Below are 12516 nucleotides of genomic sequence, written 5' to 3' on the forward strand. Positions count from 1 at the left end.
CTTGGGTGGGAAGCCCCTGGTTTTATGTGTGTTTAACTTTGGCAGTAACAATAACGATAGGACTTTGTATTAAGAAACGCAAAACTATTAAATAGTGGGGTGGTATATGCTGTGGTGGTTGCTGGACAGGTTGTCGAAAAAGGGATAGTGACGGAGATAAGAAAGGTTCTTCCAAAGACACTGTATTTTGTTGTGAGAATCCAGAGAAAAGGACCTCTAGCGACATTATTGAACTTGAACCAATCCCGAAAGTCACTAGGATCCAAGAGAAACCCCGACGAAGCGGAAGAATCACAACAATTTCTTGGAAAGGAGGAAAATGAAGACTATCCATGGACCAAATACTATCGACCGGACCCAGAGCTGGCACGTAAATACCTGAAAGAGAAGGCCGCGATGTCTACGCAACAGAGGAACGCAGGAGACGCTCCGCGAGAAGTCGCCTCGCCATCCGCGCCGACCCTCTATCCACGGGTGCCGATGATGGATGAATAATTAAGCTACAGCCGCGAAGAAGTTGTGTATTCCTTATGAAAGGATTGTGAAATTTAGCGAAAATTAAAAAATGTGAAATGTGTTAAAGTAGAAATGTGCGTTATCTTGTGCTAATGTAAATCTTGTATTTGTTGATTCACTCTGGAGAAATTCAGGAAGAAACCGATGGACTCTGAACCTATGACGCTAACCTCGCCCCTAAGAAGGAAGAGATATTTTGTGACTTTACAAGCATGCCTTGACTTTGTATATATAGGTGACATTAAGCTTAACCATACTTATTATTACTTTGATGATGAATTACGATTATATTCATCTTTGTCATTATTATCATACTTTATTCATTATTGTTTTCATGATTGTAATGCGATATAATCAAGCTATATGATTTTATGAACATGTATACATCCTGGTTATAGATTTGTCTTTATAGATGAATGATGTTCCAAGCCGGAGGTGGAAACATGTCACTTGTTACTATCTCTTAACATAGATGTTCTGACTGGTATGTCACTAGGAAGTTCGTCTGATCAAGGGTAGATCAAGGACGCTTTCCTATTCCGGGCGCCAGGCATGAGAAATCTCCCTTCGGGAGATTTCTTTTGTTTGGGGGACGTATGTAAACAGATAGCCATGCTATGACCTTGAATTGCTAGTATTACATAATGGTCACTATGATATTTATGTGTACCTAGATGCTGCGCACTGAATGGTGTTAATGATAATTGACAGAATGAACTCTGTGACTCTTGTAGCAATGCGTAGTATTCCTAAATGATGTTATGAAACCAGGTGCATAATACGGGCAGAATAATATCCAAATTGAGAGTTTAACAACATGTGGCATATTTGGCGATTCTGTGTCTGCAACGATAGCTCTAGTATTCTATATTGAGTCATGTATTGTGTATTCTATATATTAACCTTTGTAACCTTTTATGCCGTGTATGAATGAACGTATTGTGAGTAAGTGATGCCTCATACTAGGTGGGGTACTCCGAGACCCAGGACTCGGAGACTCACATCCTGCATCCAGACTCTTTGATTGGCAGTTTTGACGGTTTTGTTACTTTATTTAGAAATAAAATATTAATCTTAATTTTGAACACTAAATGTTCACTCATGATCGTCGTATATGGGCCGAACTAGTCAAAACTGTCCATCATAAGTAAAACCTTATATATACCCATTGTAGCTATACGATCACGCTTAATAAAACCGCTTGAGAAAGAAATACTGGACTTGTCATCACTAAGTTTGAGCTGACCCTCAATTGGATCCGTAAGACGGAAGGCTTTCATGTACCCTGACTTGATTTTCACTGACTTCACTAGTTTCCCCATGAGATTATATTGTCGCAAAACTTAATCTTCCCTACACGTCCATATGATTTCATCTGTCAGACAGAACACACTGCGTATCATATAACAGAAATCGAGGAATCCATAATACTCTATGCTTTTATATGCGATGATCCGTTTGATATCAATGAACGGTTTGTCCAAGGAAGTTGACTCAACATCAGGATAATCCATCGTGTAGATTTGTTCTTCAGTTTTAGAAGATAACGCAGAAAGAGGCCTAAACTGTTAATAAAGCCGTCCTAAGATCAATTTTTCAGTTTCTTAATAATGTTGTCTAATTTTATGTGAAAGTTTTCTCCACGTTTATAAATAGTTGTTATCAATTTCGTAGAGTGGATAATTAGATCAGCTTTCTCAGCTAGGAATCTAGCTTCTTGATATTTAGGATAAATTGATTCATCTAATTCTTCCTAATATTTTAGTCATTCTTTCTATCGGCATACATTCTAGTTTTTCACTTAATCAACACTTTTCTTGACCTTTGTGTTCCTAGGAAGAAGTATAATGCACACAAACAAGTATTTCACATCAAAGCAGTAAATCTCCCCACATAAGTTTTACACAGATGAATGTGACAAATATCACAGAACACTGAACGGGCCGGGTCTCACAGAGGTGACATCGGAACACATCCTTGGCCCAAGTCCGTTGGTCCATGGTTATGTACTATATAGTACTTTAGAGAAATATGAAAGTATAAAAACAAATCAATGTTAGCTGCTACAGTATGATTATACAGTCATATATGTTTAGATCAATCACACAAAGACGTTGTTTGGCCTGTTTTGGACAGAAAACATTTATATTGGTAAAAATATTTATATCCACATTAAAATAAAACAAATACATAAGTAAAGCAGTTCTCTGTAAATCTTCTGGTTGGATGATTGATCTCTCAGAAAATCCAAACTTACAGTTAATTTATAACATGGAATGTATGTTATTTGAAAATCTTGCTTATCAAACGTTACATTGCATTAAATAGACAAAGAAGATTCTTTTCCAATTTTTTCATGTGAGGCACTACCCGTTTTAATGGTTTGACTCCCATTAGGTAATCAAATGCCTAAATGGAATTTCTTTTTCTTTTACCGTCCAAATTGGACTCATTTTTTGTTCATCTTAAGAAAAACCGCATCATATTTACCACAGAAAAAGCGCATTATTATTACCGAGGCAAGTACTCTTACATGTTAACTTTATAATCAAACATTCGTTTAAAAATTGTTATTGTTGATTTCTCAAAATTGTAAACGTTTAAAACTATAATGCTGTGGATGATAAGTATGCCGTTTTTCGTTTTAACACTCTAAACCTCTTCTTAAAAGATAGACTTTCATATTAACATCTGATTTGATAGGTCACTGCTCTTTATCTTTGCAAAATTAAATATAATAGAGTTATTTATCTTCCCGCTAAAAACAAACATATTCATTAAAACCTCAATAATACACGACTTAAACATTGCCACGCAGCTACACCACGAGAGGTTAATCGATAAATTGTAATTAATCAATTGATCTTTTTTTATCAAAGACCAAATACTTCTGTCGATGCGAATGTACAGTTAAAAGTATTTGTCTATATAGTAAAGATTTAAATTTTGGTGTATAAAACATGTTTATAATACACAAGGGAACGATAAGCATACTCTAAAAATTGCACTTAAATGTCTTATAAAGACACCGTCTTGTCAGTTAAAAGTAAGGGCTGTGTTAGCAGTCAGACCTATTTGTTTTTGTCATGCAAATAAATAGCTACAGAGATATTTGAGGTAAAACATTCTTTGGGGAGGTCCATTTATTTGTTTAACATCGAGGCCAAGCATTAATGGATTATACACACGCCAGTTTAGTTGCTTGTCCTTATTATGGCACTCCTAAAATATTGGATTATTTTCAAATCACATTTTACTCTGAAAAAGTGATGACATTAATTGACGATATATTTTTCTGTTCGGATACTTGGTTGGAAGAAATAATTTAATAAAATTAACTTGACTTTTCTTTCAAGCATGAGATTCTTAAAACCTTCAGACAACTGCCTCCTTTATGTATAACAAGTATACTTGTGAATAACGATTATTGTCAATTTAAGTACAACATTTTAAATTAATGGAAAAAAATTAAACCAAAGAAAAAAAAGCTTAATATGACACTAAAGCAACCTATTCAACGTTCTGAGTCTTAGGTAAAATGTGCATAAATCTCAACTGGATGTACTATATTAACATGGAGTTATGGGGAAAGATATATCATACTATGATTTCTCCGATATGATATTACAATTAATTAGATCCTCGGGACCTTATTAACCTTCACCAGACATCTGGCGTTGCCCGTTCCATGTTTAAAGACCAGATTCTTCTCTACACGGGAAGTAGCATGTTACTCTGATCAAAAAGAGGAGGCACATAACAGCTTTCTGATGACTACTCATTAATTGAAATATAGTTTAAACTATTTGCATTATAAAACATGCAAAATATACTCTGAAGATGAAATATTATGCTTATTTGAACACCTTGATTTATTGATGTTTAAGTTTGTAAAAGTGCGCAAGTATATTGGTATGATCTTACCTGTACAAAAAGAGAAGGCAAATGACAGGTTCCAGCTGACTTCTGGAAAGCTGCTTTCACCGTCTATTTCTTTTTTATGAACAGACATTGTACCTCAAATTTCTTACCCTTATAAGTAAATATGGTCAATTCCATACCAATGATTTGAGGCACTGTGGTCAATGCGCTATTTGTCTAGCAATGTGCATAACAAACTTCTGTAGAATTTCCGTCCATCGAAATGCCAATAATGTCTTATTCCAGAACAAACAACTGGTATAATATATTTATCCATTTAAATCATATTGAAATAAAAATTATAAAATCTTAAGTAGTGCTTGTGACTTTAATTATGAAAACGAGAGTTTGAATGTGTGTTTAATCCAAATAAATTACAGCCCCTTCACCTTTACTTTCTCTTACTTTGACAACATTATCTGAACTTTAAATTTGATATCGTAAATCTTTCAAATGCATTACTATCAATAACCTTATCATTTTAAATCTGCCAAAAAATGTTCACGTCATTTGTGCATGAGAACAGTTAATACAATCAAGGGGTCTAGGTGACAAGTACATAGAAAGATTGCCTCTGTGTGATTAGTTCTGGAAATACCTGCGCTCTTTCGATACAATCGTTATTAGTATTTATATCGTTAGTGTAACTCAAAATGTATGCGCAAATTTTAAAACATGTTCCTGTTTTCTGCATGCTTCTCGCGTTTTTAATTGTTGTTTTTGCAATAACTTTTGGTATGCTGAGCCTTAAAAAAAAAACAGCAACGAAAATCACCGAAAAAAAGACTAGCGGCAAAAAATAGGAAACTGGTTTTTTTTTGGAATCTATTAAAGATCGTTAAGTATTGAATTAGTTATATATCTTCTGATCAATTTTCCAACCTTTTTGTAGATTTTGATAAATTTCTAAATTATGTTTATCTCTTTTGGTATTCTATAAGGGATATTGAACAATTTTGAAACATTTTGAATTAGTTAAATATGCATTACTAGATACGACAAGAGGCCCATGGGGCCACATCGCTCACCTGAGCAACAATGGACGTTCAAAAGATATTGTGCCATATGGATTTCGGTAAAATAACAAAAAAAAAATATTGTAAAGTATTCGAATTTTACACTTATTTTTGTATACACGTAATCTTTGACATTGTACCTTCATGAAATACTGTTTTTACACAGAATAAGAAAATCCTACGCAAGATACATAACTAAATATTTGGTAGGGGTACATTGTTATATAACTTCTAATTCCCTGTATTTTCGTTCTGCCCCCCTCCCCCACTTAATAAAGAGATCAAAATATATGAGAGCATATAGGTACTTTTTTTTCCTCAACTACTTACTAGTTATTGTATTTTTTTTAAAAAAATATAATAGTTATTGTATTTTATCCAAAAAATCCTACATGTATATATGTGAAGAAGGAAAAAAAAATTGCACCTCAATGCGCTCAATTTCTCAAATTAAAAATATTCAACAATTTAATTTAATTAAATGACTGTTGTCTACCTCGCGTAAACTCGTGACTTTTATAACTTTACACACACTTGATTGATGAATACACTGGAATGAAACATGTTGTCACGTGACATGTTAAAGAGCTATAAAAACAATGTTATCGTATTGAGAGGCACATCACTCTAATTTACAATGGCCCACCCATTATTTTCATTTTTATTCAAAAATAACAAATGGCTACAAACCAGGATAATTTTCCGCTGTAATATTTTCTTAGGAATAGCGATAATTCTGTTATCCCCGCAACAGAAATGTGTCAGAACTATGGAAACTGTTTTACGATGTCGTTTTTATTTACTCACATTCCACATTATTCATCGTATAACGAGGGGGCCCAAGAGAGTAGTTATATACAGCATATCATTCTTTAATTTTTTTGTTTACAAGTATTTAACATACTCTAATTCATATATAATTTCTAATGCTTAACCAAAATTTCAGCGTCAATCGTAGAATTATAAGCAAGATACAGAGCTCAAAATTTTGCTAGGTTTGAGTCATATTTGTTCACATGAGTTTATTACATTCAGCTTAAGATTTTTAACTTGGTATTTACTATTCGGCATTTAAAATGGACAAACATGAATGGCCTCAGATCTGTGTACAAACATAGAATTGTGAGCAAATCTCTGTATCTTGCTTATGATTCGAAGCTTAACACTCAAATATGGTAAGTAAATAGAAAGTGTAAACAATTAAACACAAGAAGCATGCACTAAAACAAATACAGAACACAATTTATTTTTCAAAATGAATCATATACATGTATATACCTACATATTTGCGTCAGCGATATTAAACTCTATTTAAAATGAATAAACTCGAGAAAATGCCGAGCATCTCAACAAAACATATTGCATTATCTACCATTACGCAAAAGATGATACCGAATTACCGATAGCCTGATTGAATTGCATTTTAGTTCTTTCTAAATACATCAGATGTTGCTTAATTTCCGCAGGTAAACAGTAAACTGTTTGATTTACCGAAGTCTCTGTTTGATTTGATACGTAAAAATCGAGAAATACAAGCGACAGTTCCCAGGTTAACGCAAGGCATAAATGAAAACGAAACGAAATTCACAACAAGCTAACACCACCGTCATTTGTGAAAACTGTCAACGCATTGGAATATTTAGCCTCAATTTACTTCACAAAATCGGCACCAATGTATTTTGCATGTTTCAAAGATTCCCTTCGTACACGAACTGTTGCACAACATTTATAACTATAGTGTCATGGCTGCTTTAAACAAAATAGCTCGTTTTAGAATTATGAAATATGAGTCTTCGTAAAATGGGTAAGCAAACCCGGGCCGGGGCAAAATAAAAGCCGGGACAGATCGGCAATCGTCAATTCCAATTAAGCATTATTTTGCAACAATATTTACAGCGAATACAAATATACTGGTCAGTAAATATCTTGAAATTTTAATGAGATTGGCAGATTAATAACTGTCAACCTTTTGTTTTGCCCTGGCCCGGTCATGCCTACCCATTTTACCAAGACTCTTGAATGCATAAATTGCTTGAAAAACGCCTTTTCTTTCTTATTATTTTCGTAATAACTCAGATTTGAAACAGAATAAGCCAATAATTTTGGCAATTTATATTTTTCTTCCCATAAGGATTATTCATGCTAAATCACGTTGATTTGCCTCAGTAGTTCTTTAGAAGAAGATTTTTTAAAACGCATCCCCCTTTTTTACAGTTTTGAGGTTTTCTCCGCTTTCAATGAAAATTTTTCTTTCATTTCTGCAATTTATATTCATCTTTCCATAAGAATGCTTTGAGCCAAATTTGGTTGAATTTGGTTAAGTGATTTTAGAGAAGAAGTTCAAAATGTGAAGACGGACAGACGGACGGACAGGCGGACGGACAGACGGACGACGGACAAAATAAGATCAGAATAGCTCACTTGAGCTTTCAGCTCAGGTGACCTAAAAAACTGAAGTGTACCAAATTCGCATGACCGACAACAAATGAGAAGCCCGTCATTTTGCATTTTAAACTTTTTAAATGGTTATATCATTGGGTTTAAAAAAAAAAAGTAGAGTTTTCTTTTTCAAACTATCTGCGGAAAAGAATTCATTTTATTTTAATTTTTAGAAAGATTTTTAAATATTCAGCAAGAGATTTTTATGAATTTCAATTTACTTTTTTACAACATCTTGATACATGTAACACAACTATTTCATTGTAAAATTCGGGGTGCAAAAATAATTATTTCATAACAATTTCGAAATGATATCACGGCTAAAAATATCTGACTATTTTTGTCGGTACAATATGTGGTGGTTTTATATATGTTGCAAGTTGGTTAATGAGGGGATTTTCCCCTTTTAGAAATATTTTTATCTGGTAATTTGCGACTGCGCATGCGCACTTTTTCCTGAACATGTCATTGAGAAAACTTGCCGTCTGCCACCATCCACCCCTCCTCAATCTTGTATCTAGTCATGTTAGCGTTGTTATTGTTGCCTTCTAGTACCACCATATTAAACATCCTTCTTAGCTAAATTCTATATAATTGTATATATAACTGGAACATTTGTATTGGGATAACGCTCCCCTTGCATTATTCTTGAGACTCATATTATTTTGGATAGATATTTTTTTTTAGGTCAATTATGCTGAAAATGTATTCTAGTCTTTTAATACAACCTATAGCTAATGTTGCTCTCAGGCACAAACTTGACTTTTTATGATCTGTGTCCTTTCTTTGGATATTTATGTACATACATATAGATTGAATAACCAGTGTGCTAAATTTATTTGTTATACTTTCATGTTAAATACTGAAATCTGATTGGTTAAGACGCAGTTAATAATATTTGCTATTACCCTCAGCGTTAGCAACGCACTTAGCAACGGATAACATTAAAAAATGTTACATGCGCGAAAATTATGCGCGTACGGTTCGCTGTAGAATGCACGTTATGCCTATATAAAAGCAGTAAAATTTTCTTAAAAATTAAGACATTCAGTATAACAAAATAAATAGTGCCTGTTTGGGAGGATAACAGTTGAAATTGACACCCCTCGAAAACCATTGTCAACCTCCGCTTCGCGTCGGTTGACAATGGTTTTCTCGGGGTATCAATTTCAACTGTTACCCTCCCAAACAGGCACTATTTATATTATGGCACACAACACTGTAAAGAGATGCTGAGTGTGTTCACCTCAAAGGTCATATCTCCTTAAAGGAAGACAAATTGTAAAAAAAAAATGATAGCCATGTTCTTAGAAAACGTTACGCTCATTGTGTTAATTTTTTTTAAACAAAGATCTATAATCTATACATAAAAGCATTAAGAGATGAAAAAAATTATGTAGACAAAAGAATATTCTCAGCTATTTAAATATCTATTTTACAATCTGTAAAACTACAACAGGACATCTTTGTCTGAAATCCAATCTAAAGTGTGAAAATCCACGGATATATATTGTATGGATGAGTTAAGGTAAAAAAAAGAGCTAAACAGAACTCTTGTATTTTGGTTTTAAAATAATAAAGATCGACAGGTATGAAGTGTTTTCACTATTGTATATGATTGTACAAATGTAATCTGAACCAATACGACCCCTGGAACTTATTCTCCTAGCAGTGAGCGGCCATTGCGCTCCCCACTCTACCATCTAGGCAAGACGAAAAATCTTGCTTTCAATGAAGAACGGAACCTAGCGCGCTGGCCGCGCACTTCACAGTCGCTTGAAATACAGTTAAACGACAAATTTGAGATGATCGGAACGATACACATTGCATAGAAACACACTAATTAAATGTGTGTGTATCTATGCAATGTGTATCGTTCCGACCCTTTTGCAAATGTTTATACATTTAATATTGTACCATGGTCAGGTATCAATTTTCTGTATTACGTCACAAGTATGACGCAGCTACGACGGAAGACCTATTCGTTGCTTGCAAGGACATCATCTCTAGTTAAGGTCTTCCGTTTCAAACGGAAGACCTGATTGTTATTGCTTTGTTTCTTTTTCCCTTTTTATTATTTTTTTTCTTACGCTTTTTTGTACAAGCGATTTCTTGAAAAAGACTCAACCGATTTTCGGGAAAATTCAGGTCTTGTAGACATTGATTGAAACCTTATATGTATTTTTTATTTTAATGACGTCATTTCCGTTCGAAAGATATTGACGTTTTAGCGATTTTTAGAAGGTCGATTTGCCTGCTATCTCCTTCGAAACGAAAAGAAAGATATTGAATTGAAATTTTCAGGGATTGTAGAGGAAATATTGTAGATGTGTTTAAAGGCATTTGTGGCTGTCTGGCTTCTTAGGCGTTGGAGCTCGCCTGGACCCGAAAATCGAGTTTGAAGAAACAACGTGAGTTTGAATGGTTTTCGTTCTTTATCTCCTTTCCTGAAAATATTGTAACATCATAGTTCAAGCCTCGGTCGTGGCGGAGGCGGAGCTCCAACAAAAGTAAAATACCCTGTGCTTTATATATATATCTATATCATTCAATTTGTGCAATTTGAGTTATTCATGCATATGAAGCTCCAAAACAGTGAATTTAATAATGGGAAAAAACCCTTAAAACATGCTCTTAAAGTAGATCCAATGTTCTGTGATTTCATACGTTATTGTTAAACTTCGAATTCTTTATAATTTGTGCATTGTAGTTTTAATTATTTTATGTGAATATAATCTCATGAATGTAATTACAATATTGTTAAGTTCAAGATATTTTTGCAGCTTAATTTTATCCTAAATTTCCATTTTTTTAAAATATATTTAATCTTTGCTAAGTTAACTCTTTTTCTAACTTTTCTCTCAGATGTATGTCTAAATGCTATAATTTTTCTAATCCCAGCGACTAATTTGAAAATGTGTTTGTAGTTTTATTTTTTTAACACAGTTGACAATAAAATTAAAAAAGATAGACAAGTATCTGCCAACAAAGATTTTTATTTGAAAGGGACATGGTCACGATTTTGGTCAATTTTTTTTTTATTTACAATGCTTTAGAAATGCATTTCTAATGATCAAATTAAATATGAGTCATTCGTAGAGTTATAAGCAAGACACAGGGCTCACAATTCTTTGTCATGTAAACAAGGCATAGGTGACATATACCAGTGAAAAATCGTTTTTTTTAGCCTAATTGTCTATCTTTGTATTAATTATAAGCATAGATATACAGTTCCTAACGTTTAACACATTCTTTTTTACTTTAAAACTGAAATTTTTACTTCAACGCTCAAAATGTAAAGAAACACTTTGTTTACATAGCAAATAGTTTCAAGCTCTGTGACTCGCTTATCAATCAACAAATGAGACTCAAATTTCGGTTGCCTATTAAAAATGCCTTTCTAAAGCATTGTAAATATAAGAATCGGAAAAATAAATTTCGACCCAAATCGTGGCCATGCCCCTTTAACAAAGAAGTACGGTTTTCTGATGCTAAAATATGCTCTAGTTCATGTTTATCTGACATCTCAAAACGTGTGATGACATGTATTTTTTGTTGATAATTGATGACATTTAAGTCTTTTAAGTTGAAATCAGTTCTGTTTTTTAACTTTCATCAGAAAATTTTACAAGTATGAATGTAAAATGTATTCAAAATATCCAAACCTTAAAAAGTTACATTCGATACACAAACAGCAAAATGGCATATCTTTAGCTCTATCAATAAAGCTTAATTTAGAAAATTAGAGAAAAATCAAACCGATTTTTTTTAATGATAATGGTATCAAAGGCATTTTCGACCAACACTGTGTATATCTTTGAATGTCAAAATGAAATATCGATTGTTGCTCTATTATTCCTGCAAAAATTTAGTTCGTTAACAAAAGAGTTTAATTCATGTTCACGTGGCTTAGTGAAACCAAGATTAATTTGCAAGCAAACGTTTTGGTTTTTTTTATTTACCGTTACTAACAACAAACCTTATGTCATTTTCAAAATAATGCAAAACATATATTACAAAATACTTTAGATCCAAAGTTTGCAACAACAGGTGTGCAGGGTAACGGAAATACTTTAAGTAACGTGTCTTTTAAAGGAAAACTTAAGTTAAACAAATGACATTGATTTTGATAAAAGTGAAAGAAGATGTGTCCCTTTAAGAAACCTTTGATTTGTATGATAAACTGTTTGCTACGCAGATCAATATTGCAAACCATTTTCATTTTTCAGCTTTTTAATATTTCTTTGATATATGTAATGATGCAGAGAACATTTACCAGTGTTTAATTATCGGCGTTATTACATAGCGTACCTTAACAGTTCTAGTAAAGCATACAAATTAAACGTCCTTTCTGAGGGGACAAATACACCTTTCCTTTTATCAAATTCTGTTAGATTTATACAACATTGATAGTTGAAAAAACACATGGCTTAAAATAAGTAAGTTGCCCTGCATATGCTGGTGCTGCCCATAGAGCTTTTTCGATAAACCTTACAGCTTACGCAAGAATGTAACTTTGATCTTACAGATAATACCACGAATGTTTAAACAAAAAATTAATCAGAAACCAATTTCATGTTAAAATAAGTTGATAAATATACAATCAAGTATATAACATTTTGAA

This window comes from Crassostrea angulata, chromosome 9 (genome assembly GCF_025612915.1).
Source record: "Crassostrea angulata isolate pt1a10 chromosome 9, ASM2561291v2, whole genome shotgun sequence".
Classification (NCBI taxonomy): domain Eukaryota; kingdom Metazoa; phylum Mollusca; class Bivalvia; order Ostreida; family Ostreidae; genus Magallana; species Magallana angulata.